At 38.0% G+C, this 23,211-nt stretch overlaps 1 protein-coding gene across 13 annotated transcripts in view; it reads right to left on the bottom strand.

The window, feature by feature from the left end:
- The window catches only part of ptprsa (protein tyrosine phosphatase receptor type Sa), a 244,556-nt gene that overhangs the window by 180,328 nt on the left and 41,017 nt on the right, over positions 1–23,211 (bottom strand). For 12 of the 13 annotated variants that reach the window (XM_008406777.3, XM_081606230.1, XM_081606231.1 and 9 more), the window contains exon 2: positions 13,270–13,351. The exons of the other annotated variant lie outside the window; for it this stretch is intronic. The gene's annotated coding sequence lies outside the window, so the exon portion shown is untranslated. The remainder of the gene's footprint in view (positions 1–13,269; positions 13,352–23,211) is intronic. 13 annotated transcript variants of the gene reach the window in all.

Genomic DNA, 23,211 nt, shown 5'->3' with positions numbered 1-23,211 from the left:
TGCGAACAGAAGACCAAAGGAACAATGCCACGACCCGCGAAGCTTGTAGCTCCAGGCTTGTAGTTATATATATATATATATATATATATATATATATATATATATATATATATATATATATATATATATATATATATATATATATATATATATATATTGTTTTACTTAGGTCGGGTTGTTCTTAGTATATAAGTTTATGATTCATACCCTGTGTTGTAATCATTTTTTTTTTTGTTAGTCAAATTCGTTTTTCTAGTTCCCACATTTGTTGACGCTCCCTTACCTTTCTCTCTCCCTTCTCAGTGTGCCACGTGCTCTCTCCCCTCACACCTGCAACCTGTTAGCCAATCAGCCTCAGTCTATTGTTTCAACATTCCCTCTCAGTATTTAATCTCCTCTCTTTCACTCACTCTTTGTTGGTTACTCCCGTCATTATCTGTTACCTGGTCCCAGTTTGTTGCTGCTCATTGGGTCGACCTTGTTGTTTAAGTTCTTGTTTTATTAAGTTAATTAAATTAACTTCATTTACCACCATCTACTTATGGCTTCAACTTGTCTACTCCTCACTGAACAAAAACCATGACAAGATTTAGTGCAAAGTTATGTTTAAACAATAAAATTAATCTAAATTCCAGAAAAGTCAGTTATGCAATACATTTTTTTTGTCATTTTGTCATTTTTTCATGACTTGTTGAAAGTCATGAATGAATTTATTACTCTTTAATTTTCAGGATTATGGTGTAAATTGATCTAAAAAAAATAAGACCCCTGCAGAAATTGCTTCTCATAATGTTTAATGTTAGGACTGAATATTAAAAATATTTCAATATATTCCAATTGACACTGTTTGTGATCTTCTGAGAAATCCCTGCATCACGTGCAGCTGATCCAGCACCAGAGAAAGTACCATCAAACGGACCCAAAAACAAAGGGAACACTATAACTAGAGACTCCATCTTTGCTGGAGAAGCACAGGTGCAGATTTAACTTTAGCTAGGATTTAGTAAAACATTTTTTTTAATCTTAGCTCATTTTTAGACAAGAGTAAGCATATCATACAGCTCAGTATTCAAATGAACACTTTTTTTTTTTACTTGCTTTGTTGAAATAGTCTTTGCAGCAATTTTTTGCAAATATAAGCTGGAACAGTGAAAAAAGAGATTAGACATTTAGCATTCAATTTATTTCATTGGCTTTAACGTTGAAGTATTTCTTTTTCTTCACATTAAAAGTTCACAACTATTTTAAGTGGAATAACTGTAGAACAAACTGTGATTAAATAGCTCTTTGAAGGAAAATTCGAAAGGTATACCTTTATTTGAACATTGAAAGCACCATTTATCAAATTTTCTTTGTTAGTCTTGTCCACTTTTTTTCCTTTATTGCTGGCTGTAGTTGGTGATTTAAATGTAGCTCCACCCAGTTGCATTGTCTCTGGAGGCGGATTTGTATAATTGGGCAACTCTTCCTGAATTTCAATGGGGACAGCTGGTGTCCACAAAGTCCAGTAGGGTGGCTAGATACCCACCAGACATCAATCAGCTAACCTGCAGTCACTTACTCGCAGTGAGCTTGTAGCAAAATGTCACTGTCTGCAGGTGACTCTGGTCAGTTCATATATTAGATTAAAAAAAAGGAGAAGTCATTCCTGGTCAGAAGGTTGTAAAAGTGACTGACTTTTTACTTTTTTTATCTGTGGCCGCAGAGCGGAAAAATAACTTGTCCCCTTTGCCCAGTTACAAGCATTTGACTGAAAATTGCTGGCAGCTGCCTGAGTCAAAGCACCTTTTCAAAGCATTAAGAAAGGTGTATTGAGGGAACCTCAAAGGAAATGAGATGGAACTAGGCAATCTGTAGAGGGTGCTAGACTTTTTTGAATCACAGTGCATCAAATAAAAGACTTGTTCTGTCCAAAAGGAGGGAAAACTGCAATATTTTTTGTGTGAACTTTTCAAGTTCTGCAGGCATTAATGGATGCGAGCCCTTTTAAAAAGATACGTCTTGCTGAGTTTGGCAGAGCCATTATAGAGTTACAAGTGAGCCTCCACTGCCCCCTTTCTGCTCTTTGATTAAAATCCAGTGTGACATGTAGTACACCATGTAAACTGCTTGTGTGCGTAAATGTGTTTCAGTGCTTGTATTTAGGCAAAGTTGGGTGGGCAGGACTACCATGTGCAAAAAGCACATGTTTATGTTGCAGAGATCTCTCCCTTGGCCTCTTATTCACACTTACAGTCCCTTATTTAATCAAGGCAGCAAATCTTAGAAGCAGCCCAGTGCTCTCACCACTGTTCCCCTGGTGGCACGAGCCTTAACATGCTAAATTTCACTTGGGTAGGGAAATGTGCTCGGTGGCTGTGGCTGGTGCTTTGGAGGGATAAAAAGAGCACTTACTCGCTGACATGTGCAATCCATAACGGAATAATGAGACTCCTCCATTGGCGAGCTCCCTTCCCCTGCTCTCTCCTTGTCCACTTTTTGTTTTCCTTGTGAGTGTTCATAAATGCCATGTAAATTCAGCAAGCGGAAGATGTGACGAGCGCTCTGGGAGGAGCATTTAATCGTTTGCGTCTTGTTACTGGATACCATAACAGCACAAGGAGAGAGATGATCCTGCAAACAACTTGTGAAATTTGTTAAGTAACCGTCTTATTTTACTCTGTTGTGAAATGTCGGTGATCCTCATCACATCTGTTCGTCTCCTTTGTGAAGGAGTGACATGGAGTAAAAAGCCATTCAAGGAGATGAAAGCAAGAAAGCTGTAAAGTCAAAATGATATATAAGTGCATGTATCATGTTACATCCACAACCTGAAATGCATATTATTAGGATTTTAAGTCACAGACCGGTAGTACTTGTTAAAGATAAAGTTAAAGACAAAGACAAAAATCTGAATATGTGTCTTTCATATGGATCAGATCAGTTGTGTCAGTACTCTGGGGAACTAACCTTTGCTGCCAGTATTTCAGGATATGGCTCTACCAGCTTTGTGCACCAGGGGTGTCAAACTCCAGTCCTGGAGGGACACTGTCCTGCAGCTTTTAGATGTGCCAGAGGTACAAACCACTGGAATGAAATGGCTTAATTACCTCCTTGTGTAGATGCCTGCTAATGACCTAATTATTCTATTCAGGTGTGGTGCAGCAGAGGCACATCTAAAAGTTGCAGGGCAGTGACCCTCCAGGACTGGAGTTTGACCCCTGTGATCTAGATTATAATTGTTTGCCTTTATCTTTGCAAATTAGCTCAAGATCTGTCAGGTTGGATGGCAAATACCTATGAACATCAATTTTAGAAATTTGCCACACATTCTCCTTTAGATTTAGGCTTGAACTTTGACTGGGCCATTCTTTGATCTAAACCAGAGTAGCTCTGGCTGCATGTTAAGGGTTATGGACCTGCTGTAGGTTCAACTTCTGCCACAGTCTCAAGTCTTTTGCTGCCTCTGACTGTTTTCCCCCCAGGATTACCCTGATTTTATTTCCATCTATCATTTCATCAAATCTCAGCATGAGCTAGACTCTAGCATGTAGTTGATTTCTTAACCCTTGCACGTTCGAGGACTAAGGCAAACATAGAGGGCTGTGGCAAATGATACAAGTTTTAAGTGTGTGGGGTCGGTTGGACCCCATTTCTAAACACAAGTGTTAAGGCAGTTGGCTACTATGGATTGTTTTTAGAGGTGTTAGAGCAACAGGGGCTGCATACAAATACGCAAAAGACTTTTTTATATTTTTAACAGCAAATATATATATATGACTTTCTATATTGGTGTCTTACGGCAAATTGGAATAAAGTACACTAATGGCTGTGGCTGTTAGAAAACTAATAAATGTGGAAGGAGTATAACTTCCTTAAAAAAACCTTTTTTTCATTGATACAGTAGAGAGTATTTTTAAAATGTTTGGAAATTGATTTACTCCTCACTATGCCTTTTAATATGCATATTGCATCCCATTACAAAGCTGGAGAGCTTGTGAATACACTTCGCCTCCCCAGATTCACATGCTTACTTGCCACTTTTCTTATCCCTGATATCCATTTTTGAAACCATGCGAGACTAAAACAAAACGGGCTGCTTCTGTCTGCATTGTCTTCCTGACTCCCTTTCGTTCATCTCTGTCACCCTTAGGGGGCCGAAGCACAATCACCTACGATAGCAGCGGGCCATTGCTCACCCTGTCCCTGGAGGCGACAACCCACTTACTGCCAGCTTGTGCTCAAATGGAGGACATTTCATCACCCCACTGAAAACACAATTAAAACCACATGCATGAACCAGCCGCCCTCCCTCCCCCCCCCCAAAGAGCCACCCCGTGCCACAAGTTTAGTGCCTGTGAGACAGCTTGACCCTCTCAGATATTTACCTTCACAACGACTGAGTATTTGTCAGCTGGAGTCGCAAGATGTTAAGTGTTGTGAGTGTACGACACAGGTAGAAAGAGATGAAGTGGGGCGCCGTTTAATGCTCCTCACTCCGGGAGACATCCGCTGCCTTGTAGCTTCGACAGTTTACTGATAAGTGACAGTCGTCCAGGCCAGGATATTTTTCTTTCTGCCCTGGGAAGCCAAAACGAAGAGCAGTTCAATGAGGTTTGTGGCAGCGGGTGCTTTTTTTTTTTTTTTTTTTTTTTCTTTCTTCCCAAGCACACACATACTGTAAACGCACTCACAGCGTGCAGGAAGCGAGGAAGACTGACGGCTATTAGAGTGCAACGACGCTTACCCTTATCTTGCACCACGATAGAGATCTACAAAGAGCCTGGGAGAGATTATGAATTCATTACCTTGATACACAAGTGAGCACTACAACAGACAGGAGTTTGAGAATGGAGATAGGAGCTTGTTGGGTGCAGGAGGAGGATTGGGTACGGGAATGTGGTGAATACAACCTGCTGATAGGGGTTGACTCTGTCTGCTCACTCTGCTCTTTTTTTTTTTTAGCACTGTAGAAGGACACAAAGAGAGCCTTATTTCATGTGGTTGTACTTACAAACTTTCTAATAAAAACATATCACATAGAATTGAATCACTCTGTTTTCAATAGTAAAGATTAGTGTGATGACAAGGAGGCTTGTCCAACCTGAACAACTCGGACTTCTATACCAAAGTTACATTTTAATCCAGAATACTGTTTCTGTTGCAACCCCAAAGTATTTTCTGTCTTCTTTTGCAGCCTAAATATGTGTGTGCGTGTGTGTTTTTAACCTGCTCACCCTCAGTATCAGGGAGTGATTTTCCCTCCAGCTTCACTGAACTCAGCTGACATTTGCAGGAGGAGAAAACACTAAAGTTAAATAAACCAGTAGAATTTGGAGCGACAAAGATACAAACTGAGATGCTGGTACACGGAAGAGCGAGTGTTTTTGCAATACTGTGTCTTAGCTTGTGTCGCGTCTATCCTGTGGACTACTGTTTATAGATTTTGAATGGATTTTTCTAACATATGGAACATCCATTAAGCATGTCAGAGCTCAGTGTGGACTTTGCTGCATGAGTAAATGCTCCTTGTGGAGCAATAGGAATTACAGGGCTTTAATCTTTTTCACATTTTGTCACGTTATTACTTTGGGGTATTTTATCAATTTTATCTTATTTTATACACCAACACAGAGTACCATGTACAGTAGTTGTGAATAAAATGGTGCATTGTTTTAATATTATTTAGTAAATAAAAATAGAGTTGAAGGTTTTATCCCGACTTTATTCTGATTTCATTTGTTAGAAGAGTGCCAAAAAGAAGAGTTAGAAAAAGTCCCTTTGCAGGTTGACACAAGTCATAGGGGGCATGTGTTATCTGGTTAGATGAGACCAAAACAGAAAGTTCTGGCCTACGTGCAGAGCACTGTGTGGTGCTCTGCACTAACTAACACTGGTCAACCTCCTGCAAAAGCAGTCAAAATATAGACCTAAACCCAGTTGAGAATGAGTAACGAGAGTTGAAAATCAATGTTCTTTGACACTTTCCATCCAAGACGAGTGAGTTTAAGCAGTATTGCAAAGAAGAATTAACAAAAAAAAATCACTACCCAAGCCTGTCACAAACATACTCAAAGAAATTGATCCCTGGTTCTACAAAGGATTGACTCCTAGAGACCTAAATACAAATTCATCTTGGTTATTCTTGGTTATTTATTCATCTGTTCTTCTCTCTTCATGTCTCACAATTAGGCAAAGATTTTTTTTTCAAGAAGTTTTGTATCCTGGATTTTCCTCCTTAAGTAAAAGACCTTGCGTAATTTAACCAAGTCTGAAGTCTGAAATCAATAAAAAAGCAAAAAGCAAAAACCAGCAACTCTGGTATTAACTATTTTTTAAAAAAAAGGTTTTGCTCTCTTAAAAAAATCTATGCAGCATGTACAAAAACATTTTTTTCCTGTCTGAAAAGTATGTGTGACTGTGGCTCATACAAGTCTTTCCTGTACAGTGACCTTAAAATAACTATTCAGTGTTTAACTTTTATGATGCGACTGTTAGCAGTTTTTTTATCTTGCAATACTTCTTTACATAATCCTTTTGAAAAGTTGTTCCAAACATATTTCTCTTTATCTGTGCAGAGTGATTTATTTCAGAGAGCATTTTGGAGTACTTCTAAAATTGTGTGTGTCCAAACTACATTCAGTGCATGTCATTGTATTCAGTGTCCTCTATGTGAATAGCGCTAATCTAGGTTAGCGTCCATCTTTAAGCAAGCATGCGCATCTCAGTGTTGCAAAGAAAATGCATAAAAACCTGAAGAGGCATGGAGTGATGAGTGATGCCAGAGGTGGTTTTCTACCAACCTCTTCACTGGCTTGCTGGCTCCCTAATGGCCTCTTCAGTGGGCTGACTGACCGACTTGCTGCCTCTCACTGGCTCAATCTTCCTTATTTGGTTGTGAAAGCCGGGGGACGACGGTGGAAAGGCAAAAGGGCTGAGGAAGCGGTGGTACTGTGTTTGCACGCAGGGTCAGGAGTTGGAGCACCACCGTGCCATGGAGAAAAGACAGATTACTTAAAGACAGCTACGGCGTAAGCGAGTTGTTGCTCCACAGCTGTCATCTGGATTAATCATGGCAGATTTCCCTCAGTCTGAGTAAGTGTGAGGAAGAAGGAGGATAACAGTAAATACTTGATGAACTCCTAAAAAAAAAAAAAAAAAAGAGAAAATACAGGTACTTCTTTAACACCAGCACACTATGTTCTCTGCTTCCTCTCTGGCGCGCTCTGAAGCCCCCATGAACGAGTGCTACAGAAAGGCAGCAGAAAGGAAATTAAAAGCAACCATCCTTATAGTTTTGCTCTTGTCCACTTGAGTGCCTGCATGCCTGCCTGTGTTCCCTGGGCAATGTTTATGCTGTGCCCTATCCAGGACAGAATAGATTCGCCCACACAGCATTGTGCTCTCAACCAGAACCTAAGTAAGTCTGGCAAGCCTGAGCCACAGTACCATTCAATCCATCTCCTCTGGATTAGGCCCTATGGCCCGCGGGTAACACAGCAATGACTGCATTAATAGATATAAGATAGCATCACTCTAACCCTCTTTAAAAATATCTCATCTCAAGTTTTTTTTTTTTTTTTTTTCAGCAAAAGGCCACATCAGCAAGTTGTTTAATTTCATCCATCAGCTTTCTTGAAATATAATGTGAAGGTTGACAAATCGTTGGAAAGACTTCACTGCTGAAGTTTTGAATGCCTGAAATATGAATTCTTGTTTTGAAACTGCAACAAAATTCAGCTTGGATCTCTTCCAAATGATGGAGAGGAAAAAAAAAAAAGAAGAAATCCCTGTAAACAACTCTTTAAACAAAGAAGCACATTTAGGATGCATCATGCTGCATGACTTTACAGCATCTCACACAGGAAAGTATATTAGCTAAAACATCTCACGTCCCCAAATACCATGAAATTATATGCGCTGGCATAATCAAATTCATTACCAGAAAATCGGGGGTCACTTTACATTTTTTTAAATGCTGCTGCAAATAAATGGAGCGTGTATAATTGAATAATGCTAATTAATTCCCATTTTTCCTCCTCTCTCTTTAGGATGTATAGTAGGATTGCTTTTTTTTTTGTTCTCTAAATAGGACAGGCATCACTATGGCTGCTCATCAGGCACATTACCTCCTCTGTCAGACTCCCAGCGCCATGTTACGTAGAACACTGCTCTGAGAGAACACGCCGCCTCTTGATGCCAGCTATAAAGATTAGCAGAGCTTTGTTTAATTGTGCTGTTAACATCTTGGGAGCTACTTAAGAGCCGCTGCTATTTTTTCTCACAGAAACTGTCTTTAAAACTCAGTCAGCAGTGCAAAGGCCTTAAGGATTTGTTCAAGTGAGGGTACACCAAGAACAACTTGTCTTACCTCTGTCTCTCTAATTCTGAGGTGTTACACCAACAGACAGACACCAAAGTGAAAGATTTGTTAAATGTTATGCATGATGTATAAAAGAAATATAAAAAGTGCTCCTCCAAATATTGAGCATAAAAAAAAACAAAAAAAAAACAACAAAACAAACAATGCTTAATTTTGACCGAGCTAAGAAAGCAGCCACAGGCTTGGTTAACAGCTCCATGATTCCACTCTAACCCAATCAGACTGCAGTGTTTTGTAACTGTCAAACAAATGCTAATGACATTTTGCCCAATTAGAGGCTTATTTCCTTTTGAGATGGATGTCTCATTTTAAGGCACAATAAAAGCTGCAAATTACACCTGCTGGCAGTCTAACACGGGTGACCTTTTATCAGCACACCACCGAAGGGCTTTTAATGGTGGGTCTGTTTGCTACAGACCCAAAGCAGCTCAACAAAGGTGAGGTCAAGCCTCTGGAACAGCATTAATCAACCTTTCACATTTTTGAGAGAAATTGTGAAATATATTATAACTGATAACAGTGATAACAGACTCTAGCAACTTGAAATGTAGTAAGTGGCATTTTGGTCGCTATTATACAGTTTTTTTAGTATTTCATTAAAAGTAGCAGTCTAATTGACATATTTTTACATTAAATGTGCTTTATGTTTAGTCCACTTTAAATCACTATAATTTATATATATGAGGTATAAAGTACATATATATATATATATATATATATATATATATATATATATATATATATATATGTGTGTGTGTGTGCGTGTGTGTGTGCAGAAAACAGTTGTTTAAATAACTGATTGCTGCACATATTTCATTAGACAGTTCAAACATTCTAAACTAATTATTATACTATCACAGCTTTCTCATTGTTACATCTATACATAGCATTTTCCAAATATGTATTGATTAAGACCAGTTCAATTAAACTGTGCTACAGTTTTCCATCTAATATTTCACAGGAACCATCCTCAATACCAAACAAAATCCAGGCTTTGCAATTCAAATTCATGAGTGAACTTTTCAGGGAAACATAGTGTGAAAAGCCCAAACGAATACTTGTTTTCATATTTTAAGAGTAAGCATGTTATCATAGGTGGGAAAAGTAGCTGCAATATTAACTCAAGCACGCATTGCACTACTTCAATGTATTTTATTTCAAGCGGAAATAAAGAGTAGTTATCCAAAACAAAAAAAGAAAATACTCAAGAGTAAAAAAGTATTATTATGAGTACTTCAGTAATACTGTTTTAATCTGATTTAATTTGTAAAAATTATGTAATCCTCAGACAACATATAAAATTATGTCCAGCTCCTGGTACTCAAAATAAAATTAAAAATATGTACAATAATAAGATATTCGGGCACAACATAAAACCTTTGAAACAACTACAGAAGGTAAAGTTTGCAAGAAGAGTGCAAAATACTTTCAGTGACGATATGTACTGTCTGAACGTTTATTTGACCTTTAAAAGACACAAATACCAACCAAACAGAAATAACATTCAAACAATAAAGCCTGTCTACAACCTATTGGTTATTCTATGAAACAACTCGAGGTGGGTACGTTTGCCGGAAAATGTACTGTAGTAAGAAGCATGTTAATGAAGTAGTACTCAAGAAGACTTCAAAAATGTTTTTCCAAAACGTTAGTCAAGTAAATGTAACTAGTGTGCCGCCCATCTCTGATGGCAGAAGATTTGCATAAATTGTTCTGCCAGTTACTTTTAATACTATAAAAATATTTTTCATCACCAATTAAATGTATGAAATGAATACCACCATGGTATTCATTTCATAGCTATACCATAAGACTTTGAGAGAAATGGCTATATAATCTCTGCCTAATGTGAATTTAAAAAAAACACCTTATAGATAGATTGAAACTTTACATCATTCAATACTTAATTGCTGTGCATTGATCTTTTTTGCTATGCGTTAAAAAAAGTGTGTTACTTAAAATATGAATAGAAATATTGAGTACAGGTTGTAAAATTAACATTTTACAATGTTCCATGAACCAACGTGATTTTCTCTCATCTCTCCAGTTATAAAAAGCAACTCGCTGACGCCTTTCTATGACCGTGGCTCAGTTTAGCGAAAGCAGCTGCTAACCTAAGGCTTCAGGCCTCCAAAGATATGAAGCTTGGCACTGTGTGTGCAGGAGACACAGAGGCAATGCCTGGACTTGTATCTGCTCTGACACTCATTTGCTCGCATTCATTCGCAGTTTCTGCATGTCTGCTGCGACACCACTGGTGGCAATAATCAAGCGATGATATGGAAATGAGGACATGGCATGCGTGATGGCAGTGGTGTCAACTATAGCAAATGTTTCAGCTCGGAATAAAACCATCCACCGGGCTGGAGCTGTGGAGATGAAAATGTTTCAAAACACTGTGGAGGTATTGCATATTGACGTAGTGCTGTAATATCTGGATGAGGTTGAACCTACGCAGAGATGAGTGGAGAGGCTTCGTTGAGTAATAAAAAGTTTATGCCAGAATATGCAGTAAGTGTTTACCAACAGAAAATGTTGGTATGCACTTATCTATACAAGTGTATAATCTGGCATAATAAACATAATGAATAAATCTAGCATTATGAAGTAATAAACTTTTTATTACTCAACGATGCCTCTCCACTCATCTCTGCGTAGATTCATACTATGCAGAGTTGAACTGTTTACATATATATATATATATATATATATATATATATATATATATATATGTGTGTGTGTGTGTGTGTGTGCATATATATATATATAAATAAACAGTTCATTATCTGAAAATATTCAACACTAATATGTGAGATTGTTGTTTTAGATTTAATTTCTGTTGCCTTTTTGACTCATTTCACAGCTGAATGTGCTGTATCAATATCCAAGGACATCCCTGAAAGAGCGATTGTGAGTAAAAAAAACAGAGTTAAAGAAACAAGTACATAAACTACACACTTACCATTTAAAGCAGCAGTCAGTTTTATTTAAGGGACACTAGCTGGCTTCCAATCTCAAGAGGATTCTAAGTGTTGTATTTTATAGAAAAATAATTAATCATTGTCAAGCAAAACCTTTTCAAAATAATTTAATAGCGCTGTGTGCCAGAGTAGAGAAAATAAGAGAGAAAGTGGGCGAGAGAGGCGGAAGCTCAGGGATCTGTATACATTATATGTCTAAACTGATGCATGATGGCTTCCTGATCAAAATATCGCCAATGCTGTTTGTGAAATTTGGAATTGCAGGAGGAGCCCCTCAGTGCCAGGCTGCTGTGACAGGTAGATGATGGCTCTCTCTCAGTCTGAGCTCAGCTGTCAATTTCAATGGATGGGCTTTGTGGAGAGATGTGTGAAGGGATGTGTGAAAGAAGATGACAGTTCAGTGTGTGTCGTGTTGCGATCATCATTAGGAAGCAGAACACCAAAAAAAAAAAAAAAGAAAAGAAAAAGATGGGCATGAAGGTAAATTTGAATCAAACTTCTAACTATGTTATCTTTTTGAAGCTATCTTTGTGGTGAGGAAGTTTAAGTATTTTTCAGATAAATGTGTTCTTTGGTATTGTATCTGTACTCTTTGATAAACAGATGAGAATGTAACCTTAACAAAATGGGAAATGTCTCACATTGTTGCTCTTTTAAATCTGTTGCATGCAATGACCAAACCAAAGCTAAAATGACCAAGCTCAGGTCCATCTCAGTCAGACCTTCATGCCTATCACTTAGATTTTTGGAAAAAGGTAGTGATAGAGAAATAAATTTCTTTTCTGGAACAATTTATCATCATAAAATTTTTATGCTGGATTTTGAAAATAAATATGTGTCCCACTGAAACTGCTCATTGTGGTTGACTTTACGGATTCTGTTTTAGGACCATTCCTCTTCTTGCTATATACTTTAGTCAGATTATGAATATATGTAGAAACATCTTTTGTCACCTTTATGCAAACGCAATCCATCTGTACTGTTATATTAAGGACTAATTACATTAATTAGCAAACATATACTGGATTGATATATAGATATTAAGAAGTTTTTAACGGATAATTAAAACCTGCTGGGGTCGCACCTTTGAAGCTGTAGCACCTGACTGTGAAACACGTTTTCCTCATCTTTATGCATTGATAATACTAATTCCTTTACAAAGCAGCTAATTACATTTTTCTTCAGAAAAGCTTTAGGTTATTTAATAGTATGGTAACACTTTATTTGAAGGGGTGTGCATAAGACTGACATGACACTGTCATAAACATGACATAACACCTGTCATGAACATAAAGGAGTCTTTATGAATGTTTATGAAGGTTGTCATGAAGTGTCATTCGGTAAATAATGACATTTTAATGCAAAGTTGCTCTAAACGCTGCATTGAAAATCCATTAAGAGGCCCAACTTTGCATGATTTTGTAAATTATGATAATTTAATGCAAAGTTGGCATTTTTAATGGACTGCAACTTTTAGAGTAACTTTGCATTAAAACTGTCATAAACATTCATAAAGACTTCTTTATGTTCATGACAGGTGTTATGTCATGTTTATGGCAGTGTCATGTCAGTCTTATGCACACCCCTTCAAATAAAGTGTTACCAATACTGTATTATGCATATTCAGCATAATATAATATGCCACTGACAGACTCTTAAAATACTTTTTCAATCATTATTACTAACTCATATTTGCAGCGCAAACTCCGAAAGGTTTGACAAAGGAAAAAAAAAAAATGAAGGAAAAAACAAAGCACAAAATTCACAGAGCTCTCTTCTCTAAAATATAAGAGACAAGTCTTTGTGTCCACTGATGTGAAAATTGGTTGTTATGTAGAGTTCTACCAGAGAACAAAATAACAGCAAAATGGAAGGCGCTGTGAATTGTTTTTTTCTTTTTTTTTTTTTTTTTGTTGGCCCACTTACCACTGAGTTGTTTTCAAAACCTCTTTAGCCTCATATCTTCAGCTGCTTCAGTTGCTTCTTGTTTCTACTCTCTGGCTTGCACCTTTAAAGTGGACAAAGACATGGCAGACAGAGGGGGGGGAAGGGAAATGAAAGAGAAACATTAATGAAAGAGATTACCAAATGAACTGCCTCCTCAAGTGCTAGGTGGGGGAATTCAACAAATGCAGAGATGATTTTCTCTCTCTCTCTCTCTTTCTCTCTCTCTCCCCATCCCCTGCCCTTTTTGACCAGAGGACGACAGTTCTCGGCTGAGGAGGAGGCTTGCTGCTGATTGCCTGAGAGCTGTGGAGAGCAAATCTGCATGAAATCCCTCCTGGCCTCCGTTCTTTCGTCTTTTTTTTTTCCCTTTTAGATCATTTTCTCTTTCACATCTTTAATGAGCCTGGCCAGAATCTGTGTGTGGAAGCATGTAACAGTGTGGGTGTGCGTATGGCTGAGTGCGAGTCGATGCGTGTTTTGATAATCACCCACGCGCTGTATTTGTTCATAGTGTTTGCCTTGTATTTCTGTAAGTTACTATACATCTGGAAGTTGAATGCTCGGTAAGGTCAGCATTCTCTTTCTCTTTTTTGAGTCTGTAGCTGTCTACTTCAGCACATCTGAAGGCAAAGGTTAGCTCAGCTTGTCTTTTCCTTGTGAAAAGTGTTTTTCCAAAATAAAAATATGATTTTGTTTGGCAGCGTGTGCACTAAGAAAAATCAATTTAAAATGAATACTTTCTGTTTTAGCCTATGCTTTCAAAAATAGTTGAACGGTTTTGAAAAAATGTACCATGTTTCCCAACCGATAACCGACAAATCTGTCAGACAGTTCAGACTGTAAATAGCTTTTATATTGATATTTGAATCTCCATGTGAAGAAATTACAATGAAGAAGAATTTAATTTATTTAGTTTGCCTTTAGGATTAATAGAGTATTTTTGAATTTGAATGAAATAAATCTTTAGATGACTGAGGCTAAATTTCAAAACGCAAAACCTTTGAAAACACAGCACCATTTGCAACACAGTAGCTGGCAATGATACCGAGCCTAAGAAGTCAAAAACGGCTATGGGTCATTATTTAATATGCTTTTTCACCATGGCCACAGGCTCACATCCATGTCACACAGCACTGATACAGTAGTTTAAGCATATTAAAGCCACTAGAGCCACTAAATTTGGAGACGCCTGAACTTTCTGTTAAGAAAATGTTTATCAATCTGATATAACACTCGAATTCTCTGAAAGGTTTAATTTTCATTTTCATTATTTATAAGCCATAATTATCAAAACGGCAAGGAAAAGCCTGAAACATTTGTAAAAAATTTAAAAATATGAGCTTAGTTTTGTGAAATAAGTGTCAAAAATATACAATTTTGTCACAGTATTTTGTTTGTGTTAAACACACAAAGTAAAAAAAAAACAGCAAAAACTCATAGGTAACCAAGAAACTATTTACTTTTTACAAAGCAATTCTACTCCCTCACAGCGAAAGTTATTAGCTGGTTTAGGTCTCACTGATGGCCTATTAAAAGGTTTATTGTCACCAAGGTACAGCACAAGTAGCATCATTCTAAAAGCACCGCTAAGACAGCTGCCACCTTATTAGAAATAGAATAGATATTTCCTTTATTGTTCTGTGGCTCCAACTTGTGATCCGCCCTCAAAGCATGTGCTTAACGTGAAGCCGCTCAGTCAATGAAGTGAGCTAAGCTTCCAGCTTATTTTTGAAAGACACGTTGACGGCAGCGACTACTGATTTATTTCTCAATTTCCAAATGTCCTGGAAAATATCACTGACTCCATAAACTCCAAGTAGAAAGAAGCTCATCTGTCAAAAATAAATAAATAAATATATGGCCAGGTACTCCTCATAAAATGTCTGACAGAGGTTTCAAAAGAAAATCAAAAGAGTTGCCCGAGAGCTCATGAGCACTCACAGAGAGCTTCAGAAAAAAACCTTAAAAGGTAATAAGTAGAGCTTTCCCCGTGTAAATAACAATTAATGTACTCATCTGCAATGTAAACTCATCACAAAAGACTCAACTCCTGAAGACCATTTTCAAAGTGATTTTAATATATAGAAGAAGATGCATAAACTATCCTGTCAAATCTTGATATAAATGTGTCATCTTGATGTCATGTTTAACAGTCCAGAGATAACAGCTTCCATTCACTCCTATCTGTCAGTGGCTGATGTTATTTACTTCTTTCCTTCCCGCCTGCTGTCTGGTGAACTGGGCACCGCCTGAAGATAACCCCCCCTAAACTAGACTCTGTGGACATTATTACCTCAATGTCTGACCATCAACACAATCTTTTATTCTAACGGTATGCTGGGATCAAGCTGCTTCTTCCTGCCATCAGTGTCGCCAAACTAGCTAGCTGTTGTACAGTTCCCAGGTATACTGATTGCAGTAATGGGTGAAAATAAATTTCACGTTAAAGCCTGTATGGAAGCAAATGTGTAAGAACTTCAAAAAAACTAAAGCTTCCATTTGTTTTATTTGGAGGAGAAGAAAAGGACAAAACACCCAGCCAATGTCTGCAATACTCCCACATGCCTGCTGCCAAGACGAGCGCGGAGAATTTGTTTAATGTACAGCATTTATTCACTGCACACACGCTGTTGCACTACCGCTTCCTCCATCACAGAAGACACTCCCTCTGCTGGGCAAGACGCCATTAATCAGTCGGAATGAAGGGTTAGCCAAATACCATGGAAGATAAACCATATTCTGTGTCAACTTCCAAGAAGGTAGAAATCTTTTCTGGAGGCCTCCGAATAGCAGGTGTAAAGCACAGTGACCACGCTGAGTTGCCTTTTCTCCCCCATACCAAAACAATGGTTAAGTTATTCTTTTCCCTCTCATGTGGAAAGCAGTTCTGGTTTGTTTTCTCGTGACCCTGCAACACACTGGCATTGAATTTAGTCACCGTGCTGAGACAGATGGCCGAGCATCATGGTGCATGGCAAATTGGGAAATGAAAACACGCGTGCTCGGAAATCGGCGCATGTAGTTTCTCTCCAGCAATGTGATCACACAAGGTACATTCAGATAAGAGTGACGGTGAGGCTCTGAGCAAACATTGTACAACAAAACTGACAGGGTACAAAGCAAGGGAAACACAGATCTGACCTTTTCTGTCCAACACTCAAAAGGTCTGCAGCATAAAAGTCTAAAACTGACCGTTTCAAACAGATGATGAAAATGTCAAGACAGTTACTTCTCCATGCACAAAAAGTAAAGATTTTTTTTTTCTTTTATGATGAAAAACGAATAATGTTGCCATGGTAGCACCTGATGTCTCCTTGTCTTCACTTTACCGTCACCCACCCACCACCTCGCTCTGCATTGTTCTCAAAGTAGAAAATAGATCTTCGTCGCAGTGTAAGGTGAACAGAATGGGTGCGAGTTGTCTATGGAGGAGGTGTGAATGGAAGGGAGCAGAGAAATGTTAAGCTGTGGTAATCAATAGGGTGTGATTTGTCAGGTGAGAAAAAGGATAAGAGAAACGGAAAGGAGGTGGAGACTAGTTTAGCGTTAAGAGAGAAGACAGTGATGGACAAGATAAGGTAAGTCGGGGGGATGGCCGACGAAAGCAGACGTCGAGAAAGCTGAGTAAAGCAAAGCAAAAAAGCAGTGAGAAAATGATGAGTGAACCTGGGGGGGAGACGTTAGAAGCCTGGAAGTTAAATTAAAGATCCATGGAAGACTCTGTGGGTGGTTAGAAAGAAATAAAGAAAGAAGGAAAGAGAAAATACAAAGTAATGGAGTAAAGAAGAAATAACAAGCAGAGACATGAAGCTTGAGAACAGGGAAAGACGAGGGAAATCAATGGGGAATAAACACAGCTAGAGTCAGGAGGGTTATTTTAATGTATTGTATTATCATAGTTTTAATTTAATGATAATTTGCTTCCCTCTGAGGTGAGTTATCAGAATTATTAAACATTGATCATGGATTGCATTTAAATATTGATAACTGCAAAACATTATTTTCTGACATTAAAACAAATTAATGTTTTATCTAGCTTATTTAGGATTACAAACATGATTTGTATTTTCTAAATGACAGAGTAAGGAGTGAGAGATTCATCAGAGATTTGTTAATTGTCAGTCAGAATTAGACGCATATTTTCTTAGTATTTGGTAGAAGGGTCCTTTAAACTGTATAACTAGTTCATATGTTTTGTTTTGGGGATCCTTCTAGCTCCACACGATAGTGTCCAGGGATAATGGCCTGTTCCTCCTGACAGATGTCAAGTTTGTAGGCTGTCTTGCTTTTTTCAAAATGTTCCAATAGGATTGCAATTGGAACATATGTAATGTTCTGATCTGGATGAAAGTGGGGGAAAAAAATCATTTCATGATTCTGGTATGAAGAAACAGAAATAATCATAACCTACCTAAAACAGGAAAATGTTATACAGTATATTTTAATGTATATTCCATTAGACCATACTATAATGAAATCTATTGTGTGGGGCGTTTCTACACATGATTTTAGATTAAAACATGTATATTTTTACCTCTACAGCAAAAAGATCCTTTGTTTCAACAACCTCTTTTTAATATCATCTTCCAAGCAAAAGTCTGCTTTGTAGCAGTAAATGTCCACATAAAATAGAATGTAGTACATATGGCAAGGGAGTGAATCCTATTGTAGCTACAGTATGTAGCTGTCAACACTACAGCAATGTGAACTTCACAAATGTATTCAGCCTGAGGAAGTCTACCTGACCAGAAGCACTGGCTAAATGACAGAAACAGAAAAACTGACCCTTGTGAAAATTACTATGTTACGACTGAAAGCTATTTTGTGAAAGTGCAGGCAGCAGTCAGGTTTTTTTTAAAAAAACTCTATAAAAGTAGCACTTTATTAAATAATAATATAATTGCTGAAATTTCTTTCACACTACTCTGACATCATGCTGATACACACTCTGCTAAAATTTACCAATCCATCATTTGATGTTTTTTTCATTGTGTATGTAAACAACACAAATGGTTGAATAAGCTACTTCACTGCTAATGCTCAGAAAATTAGCTATATAACAGCAACAAAAAGGCAATTCATAAATTTCCAATATTAAAGGCAAAGTTAAGCCAGTTGTAACAGTAAATTGTGTAATTCTTGAAATTACAAATAGTTGCACACAAAGTCCTTTCCACTTCTCTAAGAATAACTGAGTTTGAGTTTTTGTTGGGGGCGGAGAGTGTAGGTACTGTCATCTTTGCAATGTCAAGTTATCAATTTTTTACATGAATAAAAGCACTTCAGTTATTAAACCCAAAGTTCAACAAAATTTGAATGTTGTATGTATCGCACTATATATGACACTTTTAATGCAAATTTAGTGCAAATAGAACTTTGCACTAAAAGGATGATTGACCAAATAGTGCAAAGTTTGCTTTTTTAATGGACTTTAGTGCAACTTGGCATTAAAAGTGTCATTATTTACCAAATGACAACAGTTGTAAACATTCAGAAAGACTCTTTCATGTTCACGATCATTGTTATGTCATGTTTATTACAGTGCCAAGTCAGTCTTATGCACACAAATTCAAATAAAGTATTACCCATATGAGATTGAGACTGGACTTCAAAGAATGGTAAATATTAATATAAATTGTTAAAAATGTCTCTTAAACACATAAAATCAATTAACTACCTAATGTATGGAAGCTACCAGACTAAACCAAAGACACTTTAACTCAAAACAGACTTCATACAAACATGCTTCAAAATTTCCAAGTGACCAAAAAACAAAATGTTCCGGCTCATGAAAGCAATGGTTTTCTTCTAGCTGCCATGTAAGCTAAAATTGTGGAGCGCATAACTAATAGTTGTAGTGTCAACCAATTCGTCAAGTGTCTTGTATTTCCTTCAGTTACCATGAGCCTCTGGCTAATTTCCTGAGTAATGATCTCCGTAAACGGAGATATCTTGATGGAGTTGCACAAATGTAAGCCTATGTCTATTTCTGCAAGAACTAAACAGTCCTAAGTGACAAGTTCAACCTTTTTGTATTTGTAAAATATGTTTTAAAAAAAAACAACATTTGATCCGATATTTACTTCACAAATATGCACTCCTTTATGCTGTTCCATTACATATGACCAAAACAAAATTCAATAAAGTTTATTACAAAATGTCAAAAAGAGGTTAGAATACACTTGCAAGGCACTTTTATTGAGCATGGAGCCTCTCTAAATGAAGCTTCATTAGCAGAGCCTGTTTTGAGCAGATAAGTATAACAGAGTCAATTATATTTACATGCTGACACAAAATCCTCTGTCATAATTACCACCATGCAAGGCTGCCTGAAAGAATCTATGATGCAGACTTCCATAGGGGCAGTAGCTCTTAGTTATTACTTGCAATGGGAGTGAGTCCAGGCGTGTAAGTCTCTTTGTCCCTTTTATGTGCTGATCTGTGTGTGCTTGGTCAGTGGCAAGAGTGTGTCTATTGGCATCCAGTGACTGATATTCAATTAGTACACCTGCCACCTCAACATGGCCCTGCATTTCCAAGCTCAGTAAATCAGCTTGCCTGACAGCACACAGGTCGATATTAATATTAACGTATCCATAAATAATGTTATTGTAGGCCTGCATGTTAATGGTTTCTGAAATGATGAGCATGATAAAGCAGGGTGTGTAATCTATTGTGGAGTTGCAAGGGTGTAACAGGGATGGAAAGAGAGAGGCAGAGATAGACTAAATCCCTTATGTCCTTCAATCCGAACGTTGGTGACATTGGATTGGAAAGGCGCCGAGGTGGTCACAGCTGTGTTCCCAAGCCTGAATGGTTAGGGACAGTTGGGAGTGTGTTTTCTCTGTGCACTGAACTGACAGGGGATGGGAGGGAGACCTGGACGCAGTGGATTAATTATTATAAATCATCTCTGAGGACTCAAGCTTATCCCTGCTGCTTAAATTAGTCTCTGACTCTGTTCTGTCACAACTGCAGTGCGTCTGTTGTGCGGTCACAATTGTGCAAAAATGTATTTTAATGTTTGTTTTAAAATAAACAATGCTTCATACTGACGCTGAGCAAGTGTTAGCTAGGTCTCCTGATATTGTAACAAATCATGATCAGCCTACACTTACAGAAGCCGAAGCTTCAGTGCCAAAACAACAGTACACAAAGTGACGTGAACCCAGCTTTTCATCTCAGTAAAGTGTAAAACATACACCCACTGGGCCGTTTATTAGGCACACCTTGCTAGTAACATGTTTGACCCCCTTTGCTTTTAGAATTGTCATGACTCAGAGGTTTAACAACATCTCTGACAAAATTTGGTTCATACTGACATGGAGTTACTGCAGATTTATCAGAGGATGGGTACACTGTGGTCATACGGGGATGGACACGATCAGCGACAATACTCAGGCAGGCTATGGCATTTAAGCAATGCTCACCTGGCACTATAAGCTGCTCAAAGGAAGCTAAGAAAATATCCTCCATACTATTATACAAGCACCAATAAGCTGAACAAAAAAGCAGGATGGATTCATGTTTTCATGTTGTTTGTACCAAAATATGATGCTGCCACATCTGAATATTGCAGCTGAAATTGAGACTAAGTAGGCCAGACAAACGATTTAGCAGAGCTTTAGCAAATTGTTATCTCAGTTTCCTGTTCTTAGCTGACAGGGTAGCTGCTGTTGCACATCTGTTTGTGCAGTCAGAGTTTATACTCATGCTATAACACGTGGCAGCTTCTGTTACCTTTTATCACCTTGACCTAGTCTACCCATTCTCTTTAGACACCATCAAGGATTTTCCATCCTGGGTATTTCCTCTATTGTGAGCCTGATGACTTCTCAGTATTTGCTAGTCCTTTACCTGCTGGCCTTTGATTGGCTTCATCAGTTTAATTCCAAAGTTCAAAAAGCTTCTCACTAGCTGCAACCGGAGCGAGGAGATTTAGCCATTCATATCCTGCCCCTCACGCAGACGTGACTGAAACATCCAGAATACAAATTAAAACTGGTCACAAGCTTCCCTGAATCGCTCTCTCAGCTGTACGCTGACCAGACATTTCCTGTGGAATGTTTATTGTTCTCTCAGCATTGAGAATTTTTTTTTTTGAAAAGAGTTCAGCAAACACCACCCTGTTCCAGGGGACATCTTGCAAATAATTACATGAACAATTAAATTACTGCTGAGGAATATTAATCAGCTTTTAATGCTCATCTGGGAGGGGGAGTGGTTAGATCACTTGGTGATGTTTACATACATATGCGCACACACACGAAAGCCCTGCGTCTTCATGGCAATGAACTACATCTGAAAATTCTGGAACAAGATTTTCAGAGTGTCTGAATTGTGGTATGATGTCACCTCCTATCAGTTCATACACATATATATATGCGTGAACAAAAACACACCCACACACAACACTCACCAGCCGTGGACCAGGGGTTTTGCAAAGCCTGGATCATCCCTGCTAATCCATACTCATTAAGGATGAACTTCATGATAGCGTGCCACCACCAGCTTTCATTGCCCCCACCCTCTTTTACCCCACTTTCACATGTGCACACACTACCGCGGATAAGTAGCAGATTTGATAGTAATTTTAATAAATTACCGCAGATTGCTGCATGTATGTGTGTTACTGTTGCCAAAGTAAAGAGCAGCGGCTACACATGCTACTGCAAATCAGGCCCACTTGAACTAGGAATGACACGGTTTTGATGTCATGCCTGCAAAAGGAAGAGAAATGTGTTCTTTTAAAGGGAATCTTCAGACAGTCAAATTAAATATGCTGACACAGCTGAAGAGTCCTTCACTTGGGCAAAATCTAACAATATATCAGGAAAATGCAAGTTTTCTTGTTCCTAGAGATGAAGAAGAAGTAGTTTCTAAACAGGACAGAAAGGCCATTTAATTCCTTTTTACTTGGGGACTGTAAAATAAATAAACTAACAGTCATCTCCAATGCCCCTCAACATCCAAGAGTAGGTCACTTCAGATTGAAGTCTACCTACAAGCCCCCTGAGCAAAGAGAAAGAGAGAGAGTGAGCAAGAGAAAGATAAAACAAAATGAAAGCCACCCGGATGCTTGGGTCCTAGCTTTCTGTCTCCAAAATAACTTGTCCTCTGTGGGACTGTTAAATAAATTACAGATATGCTATACTCCCCAGATGTGATCTCTGTTCTCCAGCACAAATTAAAAATTTAAGCCCTTTTAGGTTGGTGCCCGGTGTAACTTGAAGCGGAGTGGTTACAAGTGCCGATATCTAACCACAGATGTGTCACACTACCACTTAGAAGTGATGCTTGTTGCCGTGGGCGCTGCATTCGAGGAGGAGAAGGCAGAGTGGCCTGATGTTGGAGAGAATATGCTACAACTTTAAAGTTACCAACTGGGCAAGACTGTTGTTCTATAACTTCCACCTAAATGTTGTGACAAAGTGTCCAGATACCAAAGTTTACCCTGCTAAAACTGTGAAAAGGTAAAGCAAAATTATGTGTATTTCAATAAAATTTCAAGTCATTTTTTCTGAATGCAGGATTATGGTCTAATGACTTTCGAATTGATGTAGATTTTTTCTTGTGTGACTGTTTTCCTTTTTTCTTCCTCATTTGGATGGTTAATTCCATTATGTGTTTTTGTTTCCAATGGTGTCTATCCTTACTGTCCATTTACAAACCTAATATACACAAGTTCAAAATCAATTCATGGCAGATATTTCTAAAATATGTATAATTTAGCATAATTCTTTTTTTAATTTTAGCTAAATGAATCCTGCTGTTTGTGTTCCTGTCTTCTGCCTGTAAGTCTGCATTTGTGTTCGGATTGTGCTGCACACTTTATCTTGAGCTTAGGCAAGTGTTCCACCGTGAAATAACACGAAAAGTCCAAATAATCATCATTATTTAAATTACCCTCAAATCAATTAT

This window comes from Poecilia reticulata, chromosome 4 (genome assembly GCF_904066995.2).
Source record: "Poecilia reticulata chromosome 4, P_reticulata-male-v2, whole genome shotgun sequence".
NCBI lineage: Eukaryota > Metazoa > Chordata > Actinopteri > Cyprinodontiformes > Poeciliidae > Poecilia > Poecilia reticulata.
This window is presented reverse-complemented; position numbering and strand designations above follow the sequence as displayed.